The 12,714-nt window shown below is 27.3% G+C and overlaps 1 protein-coding gene across 3 annotated transcripts in view; it reads right to left on the reverse strand.

Annotated features, from left to right (window-relative positions):
• LOC136089411 (uncharacterized) overlaps positions 1-12,714 on the reverse strand; it is a 58,036-nt gene that overhangs the window by 13,317 nt on the left and 32,005 nt on the right. The gene's annotated exons all lie outside the window — the stretch shown is intronic.

Raw genomic sequence — 12,714 nt, forward strand, 5'->3', positions numbered from 1 at the left:
AAAAAAAGTATTTTTTAAGTGCCTCAATTTATAAGTTAAAATGTTATGAGAAAAGCAACAGTATAAAATAATACAGTAAGAGGTTGTTATTAAATGGATACAATGTTCAGCGCATTAAAAATACAAGGTCACATTGTTTTAAAACATCAAAGTGTTCATTAGATTATTGTTGTATATATAGAAAGAGATAGCAATAGTAGCTATTAATGTTAAACAACAGCAACAACAACAAAAAAAAATAATCTGAGACACTTTACAAAATAAAAAAAAGTAAAATATAGTGATAAGTTTTCATTCCATTTGGACAATTTGCAGAATCGAGACAGAGATTCAAGACAAAACAAATAGTATTTTAAGAACCGATAAATTACTTAGGTGTAATGTTTAGTGTATGTCTAGTTATATTTATACATAATAAGATTGTTCTCTTTTTTAAATAGTAAACAATAAAAATATTGTGAATTACATTAATTTAATTCAACATGACGTTAATCGATAATTCTAAAGGTATTATGTTTTCTTTTTGTCTAAAATTGGAAATTAGTATTTGATGCTTCCTTACCGTTTTTCAAATTCATGTCTTTATATTTTAGATAAAAATTCACTAGAATTATATTATATGGATACCAAATGGAAGTGCAGTTCAGTGCAAGAAATATTCGAAAAAGTTCAAACTTTTAGCGACAGTGTAGTATGCCTGCACTCTTTTAAATACAGCACAAAATTAACATTTTAAAGAGAGGTAACGCAGGTGAACCAAATAAAATGACATTTACACCCGTGAACATAAAGACATCTACGAGTTTGAGTAATTCATCAAAAATACTTCAGAAAATCAGCTGATGATTTGTTTGGTGCAGTTGTCGTGCAATTAACAGCGCAAATGAAGATGGTGTTCCACTGTCTAAACTTTGTAAATTTTATGATTTAAGAATACCGTCAAGAGCTCTCTAAATACAATTCTAAAAATTGTCAATAAATATGCAGCTAAAAAAACCAAAGCATCTTAGCTGATCTTAAAATGGAAACTATACAAGGTGAAGGGTTTAGCATCACATTAGATGAGTGAACTTTTATGGAACTCCGCTGTTATAAAAATATAAATGTAAATGCGTTTGACAAACTTTGAAGTCACTGTTTCGCAAGATGCCATGGGTCAATATCTGCAAATAAATGTATTGCTCTTTTAGTGGAAACACTTAAAACATTTGGTATTTTGTTAGACATTTTGGTTTCAATTAGGACAGACGAAATAAATATAATGAAAAAAGTGGAAAAGATATCTAGCGCTAATCATCAGTAATGTTCAGTGCACAGCATTTAATTGGCGATTATCAAGGTTCTTTATGATAAAGATAATTTCTATTTGTCAGCAAATTTCAGAGATAAAAAAAAAAATCAACTTATATAGAACAATTATATTTTTAAACAATGAGAAAGAGGAAGATGTTGGTAGTTTAGAGTTATTACCAGAAATAAACATTGATCCAAATATATGGCATGCTAGTTTTATTCCGCAGAAAAAAAAGATTGGCAAGGATATTAAAATATATGGCCAATCACCGACATAAATGATGAAATATTACAAAAAATATCAAAAGTGAACTTAGTAAGGAGCTTTCATTAATATTGAATTTGAGCACTTAAACACGTTTGAATTTGAACACTTCAACATGTTGGAGTAGCCAACTAACAATTAGAATGTTTGTATAAAGTTAGAAATCCTATACGAAAAAGTCTAATTGAGATACAATTAGATTTGAAGATGTTGGGTAATTATCAGATATAGTATCAGCCTTGCTATTGTGTTGTGAAAATGTTTATCTTTACACAGCTGATAAAACATAAAAATTGATGTCAACTAACTAACTTAGAAAAACACTTTCTTACGCAACAAACTTGAAAATGAATAAACATTACAAATAAAAGAAAGGCGAAGTATTGTCAGATGCTTTACAAATTCTTTATGACCCGAGCAATTTGAATAGTATTACTGAAAACACAATATTATTAAAGAATTCAATTTCATTTGAACAGTAAAACAGTCATAACTAAATCAACGATTGAGTAAAATTTTTTTCCCAAGAAGAATTCATAACAAAAATATTAAAACATTATACAATCGTCTCTTGACCATTAGCATAGCAAGTATTTTAATTGCCGTGAAAACAAGATTGCAGTTAAGTCACAGAAGTATAAATGATTTATGTTTTTTGCAAGCATATTTTTGAAAATGATACATTGAAATAAATGTGATTTATTTTCTTTTTAAAATGAACTAAATTTATTTTTATTACTTGTATATTTTTGCTTATTTGCAGTATATTTTTATTATTACTGTATTATTAGTAGTGTAAACTAAAAATAATTAAAACTGTTTTCAGTTTATAAATATTTTGATTTCTATAATAATATTGCGTATTTGAGAAAAAAAGCAAAATTATCTGTAATTTACGGGTTAACCGTAATCTTTTTTTTAACAAACTACCGGTATTTAAAAAGATTAATTGTTATTATATATATATATATATATATATATATATATATATATATATATATATATATATATATATATATATATATATATGTATATATATATATATATATATATATATATATATATATATATATATATATATATATATATATATATATATATATATATATATACTCTTGTGCCTCCCCAGAGCCCATTTAATTAAAAAAATGGTCAAAAAAACGCCAAAAACGATTGATTGGCTAGGGGGAGGTGATAATATAAAAATTTTTAAATTTTTTTTTTGTAATACAGGTATTGATTAACATTTTTAAATAAAAAGGATAGTTAAGGCAAAATATGAATACTTTTGCTGTTTTATTGTGTTAAATAGTGTTAAAAATCGTAAAAAAATGAATTAGTTTGCTCAAATTATAAGAATGATGAAATACTTTGTTTTACATTTTAATTTTGTATTTGATCAGTTATTTTCTTTTCTCTGTTATATTTGTAAGACCATAACAATTTTACTCGTTTAAATTATAATAATTAAAAAAAAATTATGAATTTGCAATTTTCTTGAATTTACAGGTACGTTAACTAATTGTCTTTCTTTCTTTTTCTTTTTTTGAACATACAGTAAAATTTATTTTTGAAAGTATTATTTATTTATACATTTATCCATGTTTTATGACTTATGATATTTTAGGTTTTATGATGAACATAAAGAAACTGAAAACAGAGATGAGGAAAGAGAGCTTAGGTCAAGAAAAAAAGTTTTTTTTCTTATTGGAGAAGCTAATCGAGCTATATTAGGTGCTATATTGTTATTATTTTGATTGATAATTATATACTTTTTATTTTGCATTAAAATGATACATTGTATGCGTAATTTAATGCATACACGCGTACTTTATATAAAAAATGATTAGACTATTGTTTATATTAATATGTTTTCCAAAAAAAAAAGCTTTTAGTATAAGTAATGAAATATTGAAGCGTGTATATTATTCACATCAATAAATACATTTTTTATATTGTTAAGGTATGCAACTTCCAACAGGAATCGAAATATAGAAAAACTTTTACTACATCAAATATACACTGGAAAAAAATGTGAAAAAGTTATCAATACTATATTGCATGCCTACGACGATGAAAAAGAATCAATGTAAAAATGACAAATGCTAGTGCATATTATCTTTGATTAAGCTCCTTGGTATAAAGCTGGATTTTTAATAGTTTCTGACAAAACCCTTAGAAAGCATCTAAGTAGCTTAGAAAAAAAATACTACAGTTTAAAAAACCATGAAAAGAGAGGATCAACTTCAGATTTAAAAAAACAAAATTATTTTATACAGAAGACAAAGAAAGTGTTCTAGATTGGTACATCAAATCTTAGACGAACCATAATGAACGACAAGAAAAGATTAGATAAAGACAAAGCCGAAGATTTGAAGTTTTTAGATGATTGAGAAAGCGATAGAAAGTTCATTCTCGGAACCGAGGATAAGAAATATAGTGAAATGTCTGGTGAGAGTATTAGAAAGAAAAAATGCAAACGAAAGCACAACACTTTAGGTGTTACAAAAAGTTTAGATCAGGAACCAATCGTAATTTTTAGATAAAAGCGATACAGAAATGTTGAATGATATAGACTTTGAACCTGGTGATTGGACAAGGAGAAAAGAAAAAGAAAAACCAATTACGTGCACAATTCCTAAAGATTTGACAGTGGTAGTGTTGCTTTTGCAGCATCAATTAATGATATATCTGCTGCAGTTCTCCAGAAAGTTTTCACTTCTGTCGTTCATAAGTCTTGTGTGGATGTAAGTAAACTTCATTGCAGTATTTCAGCAGCCTTATCACATATGAAAAAGGTGAACTTAAAAATAAGTAAACAACCCAGAATTGACATTAAAGCTGCTTTAAAAGCCTCCAAATATCCACCTATCATTCATTTCGATGGTAAAACCTTATTTGAATAAAAAAATGGCAAACGATTCAAAAATGACAGATCAGCAGTTCTTTTAAATATTAATGGAGAGGTTTGTCTTCTCGGAGTACCTTCCCTAGCATCATCCTCAGTGGAAAATCAGTATAAAGGCGTGACGAATCTCCTTAAAGAATATGAAACCGAAAGAAACATCGGAGGGTTGTGCTTTGATACAACTTCCAGTAACACTGGAACTAAAAAAGGTTCCCTGTTTAGAATAGCAAACAATCAAGATATCAATCCATTATTTCTTGCTTGTAGACATCACATATCAGAGCTAAAGATTGTTCACTTTTGTAATGTTGTGACACAAAGAAAGACGTCTGGACCAGAGAATGTTTTATTTAAAAAACTGAAAGACTAATTTGAAAGTCCTGGTTTTCATTATGATACGAATGATGTTACACGATTTCATTACGATAAGACAAAAGGAACTGTTATCGAATGTGCTGCAGTAGAGTCACTTAAATTTTGCAAAAAGTATATTAAAAGTAAAAACATATTGGGAGGCGATAGAAAAGAACTAGCTGAGCTGGTTTTTGCTTATTTGTCGTTTGAAGGTGTAATAATTAGGAAACCAGGAGCTGTCCACCATGCAATGTTCCTTGGAAAAGCCATATGTTATCTAAAATTGCAATTGTTTTTAAATCATATTAAATTTGACCAAGAAGTTAAACTACTTTTAGAAGAAATAAATATCATGGCGGAATTCATAGCATGTTTTTTAGCAAAATGGTATTTGCAATCTGACAAAGCTATCAAAGCGCCATATCTTGATATTTTATCAATACATAAAATGCATCTATACAAAGATGTTTGTGCCAAACCAGTGGCATTGAAGCAGTATTGAAATCATTTTACAAACATTCCTGGTATCTTGATTCTACAATTGTACCTCTTCCTCTGTTGGATAAAGATGTTTCTAATGAAGAAAAAAGTAAGATTGTTTCTGCTAGGCTTCAATATGACATGCCAAACTCTGATTATTTTAAAATGAACAACAAATTGCTCATTGAAGTGGAAAACAAGATTAGGAGAGTTTATAATGATCCTCCAAGTTTATCATTACTAGTTGATCAATTCTCCTACTTGATTTTTGATAGAATTGGATTGGATAAACAAAGTATTAGAGACTGGCTTACCCACCCACCTCAGTATTGGTGGATACCATCAAGCTTTAGAATCTTCAAAGATTTTGCTAAATCTCTAGTTGTCGTAAATGATCCTGCTGAAAGAGCATTAGAAATGATGCAACAGTTTGTGCACAGATACAATAAAGAAGAGGGAATTCAGAACAGACTACTAACTGTTGATAAAGCTAGATTTGCTACAAAAAGGCCAGGAAAAAAGTCTTCAAGTTTGGCTATAAAGAGGTTGATTGACTCACTTTCTACAATGGCAAAAATTATTGAAAAACGAAAATAATTTATACAACAAACTTTAACATTATTTTAAATAATCATTATGTAATTAAGGATAAATCGTCATTCATAAAATTTTTTTAATTGTAATATTTAGTTATACTTAAAATTCGCGGCAAAGTAATTCATTTTTTTGCGATTTTTAACACTATTTAACACAATAAAACAGCAAAAGTATTCATATTCTGCCTTAACTACCCTTTTTATTTAAAAATATAAATCAATACCTGTATGTTATAAAAAAATCAGTTAACATTTTTTATATTATCACCTTGGCGTTTTCGGCGTTTTTTTGACCATTTTTTTTAAATAAATGGGCTCTGGGGGAGGCACAAGAGTGGTCCGATCAGGCTAATTTTTTTTCAAAGTTAGTTTTAACACCAATGTCGCACATTTCAAGGGGTTGTTTATTGAAATTCAAAAATTTCCTCAAAGGCATGTACCCTAATATATATATACATACATATATATATATATATATATATATATATATATATATATATATATATATATATATATATATATATATATATACATATATATATATATATACATATATATATATATATATATATATATATATATATATATATATATATATATATATATATATATATATATATATATATATATATATATGTATATATATATGTACTGACCACCTAGTGGTAAAATTCGATCATTTCAAGATTTTACAGAAAAAGTTTTTTTTTTAAAAAATAGGGAAAAAAAAGATTATGTATACTATAGTGAGAACTAGAGTGATGTTTGGAAAAGTCAAAATACAAATGGAGTACGCAATTTATTTTTAAACTAATTTCAAGAGGTATTTAATGAAGCTTGCCCTAATGAAGTATTATAAATAAAAACAAAAATACTTGCTAATCCCTGCATAGTGGGCAAAACAGCTGTTTTCACAGACAATGGTTCATAACTTTTGAACAAAAAGTGCTACGGGGTTGATAATGGACCTTTTGGGGAGGTTTTTATGCATAAATTTTGGAAAAACTAATAAAGAATTTTGCTGTAGGATATTTGGTCATAATTTAAAAGAAAAAATATTGAAATTTATTAAAACTTACTTTTTCATTGGTTTTAACAACAATGCGTTTAAATGTTTTTAAATATGTATATAAATTTTGTAAATATAACATACATTAATGACAAAAACAATAAAAATTATCAAAAAGAAGTACTAAAATATGAAATTTATTCATATGTAAACATTTTAAAATATGTGTCATCTTCAGATAAAATAACCCAGAATAATAACGATTTCCCAAACCACTTTCCTCGTTATTCAAAACTAGTATCCAAGAATTACCAATCAGTATGTCAAATGATGGTGTAATACTGATCCATGGTTCAGATAAATTTATTTTTGTAACAGGCGGAACCTCGTTAAATAGAAATAAATAAAAATCTGTACAATAGCTTTTATAATGATTCACATAAATCATTCTTTTTGAGGAGAATACTCAAAGAATTACTGACCAATTTGAGCCTTTGAAATGTAGCATGATATTGAACAGGCAATTGTGCTTTAATAAAATCCCTTTATGATTTTTTGTGCAATAATTCTCTAGCTATATAAACTGTTTTCCGTTCCATTTTTTCCAATTCAATTAGGATAGTCATTTTATACCTGTTTATTTTAATATCTTTTGCTATAATGAAGTGACTGCTTGCTTCAGAAACCTACTTGAAGCACAGAAAAGAGACTAAGACCAATCAAAAACACCAGCTTTCATCATGTGCAACAGTCTTCATGAAATAGTCAAACGTACGCAGCATAAAAAGCATGAAGAACCTATACAAATATCAGTAGTTTTAAAATGCAATAATTTTAATATCAAGTGTGTTCACATATTAAAAATATAGAATAATATGAACTCTATTACAAGATACCAATTTACTTGTATTGGTTTTACATCACAGGATGAAATTGGTTTGAAGGATTGTCTGGCCCTTGTGATATATTCAGGTTTTTTGTAAGTCTTCTTGTTCAAATTGGTTAAATATTTGATTCATAGTTATAGTGTCTCGATTGATTACAAAACCATTTTCAATTTTTTCAATAATCAAACACCTTTAAGCGTGTGCCTAGATCACAATGTGCACCTCCAACTCTTAAAATAAGGTTCGCTGCTTTCATATCCATCATATATGACTGCACTTTCATCTTTAAATTAAATTTTTTTGCCTCTTTAAACATAAGGAAACCTTTATTTTTTAACTCTTCAATGTCAGAATTAAGAACAGACAATGATTGAAAAATTTCTCTTGATTATTTTTGCATTTGAAGACTTAAAACTTTGTGACCATATTAGCAAACCTGCTTCCATTACAAATGAAAATAGACAGAACATCGTCAGTAGTGTTAACATTATCTTGTTAATTAAATATTGACTTCCACTCAAATCCAAACTTTATTTTGATTAATATGATTTCAATGTTTATATCTAAAAAATGTTCTCCATTATTCTTTGCATCGTCAGTTTAATAGCCTGAACTAGACTGAAGTAAACACCTGAATAAGATTGAAGGTAACTCATAATAATTGGTGTTACTTCAGATTGTTTTCTTCCGAGATATTTTCAACAAGACAATATATTAAAACCAGCAGTTGAAAGGGTTTTTTTATGGTTTGTATATGAATGTCAATCAAGAGCACAATCTGTTTAAATTGACGTTGTTTCTATTGGAACTTTATTGAAAGGGGTTATTCCTTAACATACTTTTCAAGCAAGGTTCCTTACCAGCCTTAAAATGTATGCCAGTATAGCCCATTTTTTTAAATTTGTTTTTCTTCAGATGCAGATCTTAGCCAGCTATTCTGAATTAATGCTTTTTGTACAAACGTCAATTTATCGCAGCCAAGTGTCTTAGCAGTTATCTGTATACAACTTGTTATATTTGCAGAAATTGTTTATGGTTGTTTATTTTCCTCGGCAATATAATTTCAAATAAGTTAAGTTCAGTGAGCTTCATTAAGATATAAATACTTATTATTATTAAACTTAAACACTTTTGTTGATCATTATCTTATAACTTTTTAAACAAATTGATTTAAACTTAAAATAATATGATATAATTAAAAATGTAAACAAGTTTAAGTATAAGTAAAATTATTACATTATTACTATATTCATTACAAAGTTCTCAATTTTGATTTTAAATCTTGCAACTTGTTATTTTAAAACGGAATTAAATGCTGCAATTTTTTTTATTTTTATTAATGGTTTTACTAACTAGATTAAATTTAGTCAAAAATAAAAGTTCAATGGAAAAGAGAGCTAGGAGGAGGGGGAGGAGGGTGGAGGTGTTGATCAAAAATTGGTCTTGACCCATTTTTTTTATTTCTAGACATACACTTTTACTAAACACATCTAACCTTTTAAAAGATATTTACACAATAATGTGAAACTATTTGCATTAATATTTTTTGATATATTTTAGAAAAATTTAAACTAAAGAGGTAGGGTCATTCTTTTACAATTTTGTTTAAAAATGCTAGGTTGGCACAATTTAGTTAAAAAGCATCTTACTCCTCTTTGTTATAGGAGTTTAAAAATATATGATTTTGCTAGTGCTAACTCAACAAAAATAAAAAATTAGTTCAAAAACACTAAAATTTTGCTAAATTTTAATAATTTTATTAGGTATTAAATGTAAAAAAAATTTTGTGCACTAATCTATGAAGTTAACGTTTACATTTCGAGTCATAGTCCTATCTTTTGCAACAAATTTAAGTTATTCAAACTAGCACATATTCTGAACAAATCGTGCTTTTACAATAATTTTTTTTTTAATATACTGAAAAATTATTTGGCTTTCAATAAAAAATAATTTAAATTTATTTTGGTAACATTGATTTTTGAGCATTGTCCACTGTTTAGCCCACTGCGCCCTGGATGATTTAAACACTTATAAAATGCTCTAAAACCAAACAAAAACTGTAAAATAAATTTTTTAAGTTAAAGCCCAACTAAGGAAAAGAATGTATAAAACATAGAAATAGTTTATTATTTATCTTATAAAAAAAAGCTAAAAGAAATTACAGTAAACAATTTACTAAATGTATGCTGGATACCATAAAAAACATTGGCAGTAATCAATAATATTACGAAAAACAAAAAAAAACTCCTTCACTATCAAAACGAATCAACATAAATATTAATGATATATTATGTCCTAAAGAAATATCTAAAGAGTTTAATACAGATTTCACAAATGTTGGACTTGATCTAGCTAACAAAATTATGCTATCCTCTAATTCTTATACAATCTATCTAACACCATCAAATGACAAAACGTTTTATGGTTTTGACTTGACATTAAAAGAATTTGAAATGGCTTTTTCTTCCATAAAAAAAAAAACAACCCAGCAATATAATAATTTCTAATAAATTAAATATAGGTATACTGTTGTTCTATAAAGTTAAGCTCCTTGGACCAAGGATCATTTCCTGATATATTATAACTTGCAAAAGTTATTCCAATTTATAAAAGTAATGATCATTCAAATGTGTCCAACTACAGGCCTATATGATTGCTTTCTATATTTTCAAAGATATTGGAGCGTGAAATTTGTAATAGAATCTTTGACCGTTTAACATTAAACAATTTTTTTTATTCAAAAGAATTTGGATTTTAGAAAAATCATTAAACTGAACATGCGATTATTGAATATATTTAACTTATCTTTTTAGATAAGTTAAAGTATTATGGGTTAATTATCAAGGGCTACAATTGGATTAAAAACTTATAGAACATAATATGTTCAAGACAAGTAATACAGAATTCTTAAAAACCCATGTGGAGTACCACAAAAATCAATACTAGGTCTCTATAATTCTTAGCTTATTTAAGCGACTTAAGTAACGCATCTATCTAATTAAACCCAACTATGTTTGCAGATGATACAAATCTTTTTCTTTCCAACTATAGTATCAAGTAACTTTATGCTGACATGAACTTTGAAAAAGATAAGATAAATGATTGGTTTACAACAAATAAACTATCATTAAACGTCAAAAAAACAAAGTATACATTACTTTATAAAAAGTCGCAAAAAGTAAGCCTTCCTCTTAAACTACCAGATCTATTCTTAAATAACAAAGAAATAAAACAGGAAGACTCTAAATAGTTCTTAGGAATACTTGTTGACAATCATTTATCTTTGCTTTCCCTTATTAACTATTTACTTAATTTAATGATGTACAGAGTTCGTCCTTATGATAATATGGTATGTCTTAAATTAATTGATTTCTTTTTAGTTCACTGTTTTGTTATTTGTGCCATGGGGTATTAAATATTACATTTGGTAGCACGCAATCTACAAAACTTAAAAAAGCACAAAGTGTTCAAAAACCATGGCCGACGACACGGGTTTCGAAGTGGGGAGCACAATCGTAAATTTCAAAAAAAAGTCCTCTATGTTTAGAATTTTCTTTTTTTTTTAAAAAAAAAAAAGAGGTCCTTTACAAAAAGTGTGGTGACGTGCCACTGATCTCCCCCCCCGGGTCTTCAGCCCTGAAATCATGTGTTTAGAGTTATATACAGGAAAAAACGAGGGGAGCATCATCCCATAGGTAAAAAGGGAGATTGGATGTGTATGCTTGTGACAGGTTATTTTTTACCCTATTGGTTTCTAGATGCTTCAGTTTTTTTACTGGTATACATTGCAATTGAGAGACGAAATACAATTTTGTACCGTAAGACTTTTAAATTAAATGCATACTCATTTAGAACCAAACTACTATCTATGGTTGCAATTTACTTACTTGCTTTAATAGTACAATTTTCAAGTGCATATTTCTTAGTTTATGATACAGAAAAAAAAGAATTTGGAAACTACTGTCGGTATAATTTATCGCAAAACCAGTCAACGGAAATAAACCCTTAATGAGAGATATAAAAATTATGAATGTTTATTTATCAATACCTAACTTTCATGTATAAACAAACAAATAACCTCACTCCAGTTAATTTTTTTTATAAATTTGAAAAAAATATAAATAAAAATCTCCTAAGAACAAATCAATCAAATATTTTAAATTGCCTAAAAATTTAAATAAATATACAGAGTTTTCAATAGCATTTCGAGGACCTAAGATATGGAATTATTTTCAGAAAAAAAATTACTAAAAAAGATATGTTAAAATTTTTAAACTCTTACAAGTTTAATAATTTTAACATATCTTTTTATTTCTGAGGAATACTATTAACTCCGATAAGTTTTTTCTAAATAGTTTTACTTTTTATTCTTTAAAGAAAATAATTGTACACTTATTCTTTTAGTTATTTATGTATTGGTTTATAAATTTTTTTATCTTTGAGTATGTAAATTGAACATTTTACATCTCACTGTTAGATACATCTTTTTATAACTTCTTGACAATATATTTTTTGTTAAGTGGCTCTTTGAAAAGATTGAGGTGGTATTGCATAACCCATATCTTCTTTAAGTCCTGGTCTGTTTTTTAAATTTTCTTTTTCTTTTTATTATTATTATTTTTTATTAAGGTGCCCCAAAAAAGTCCTTACGGTCTTATTACAGAGCACCGCGGATGAGCATTTAATTGGAAGTTCCCGCCTCCTTCCTAAACAATGTAGCAAAACTTGCCAACAGGTGGGGCTCAAACCATGGACCCTTTGTTTCTGAGGCAAGTGCGCTACCTCTGGGCCACGGCTACTCACTTTGTTTTTATTTTATTTTATGTGAAACTCTTATGTAACGTTATATTAAACATCAAAATATATAGTAAGAAAAAAAACAAAAAAACAATATATATTAATATATATATATATATGTATAT

This window comes from Hydra vulgaris, chromosome 13 (assembly GCF_038396675.1).
Source record: "Hydra vulgaris chromosome 13, alternate assembly HydraT2T_AEP".
NCBI lineage: Eukaryota > Metazoa > Cnidaria > Hydrozoa > Anthoathecata > Hydridae > Hydra > Hydra vulgaris.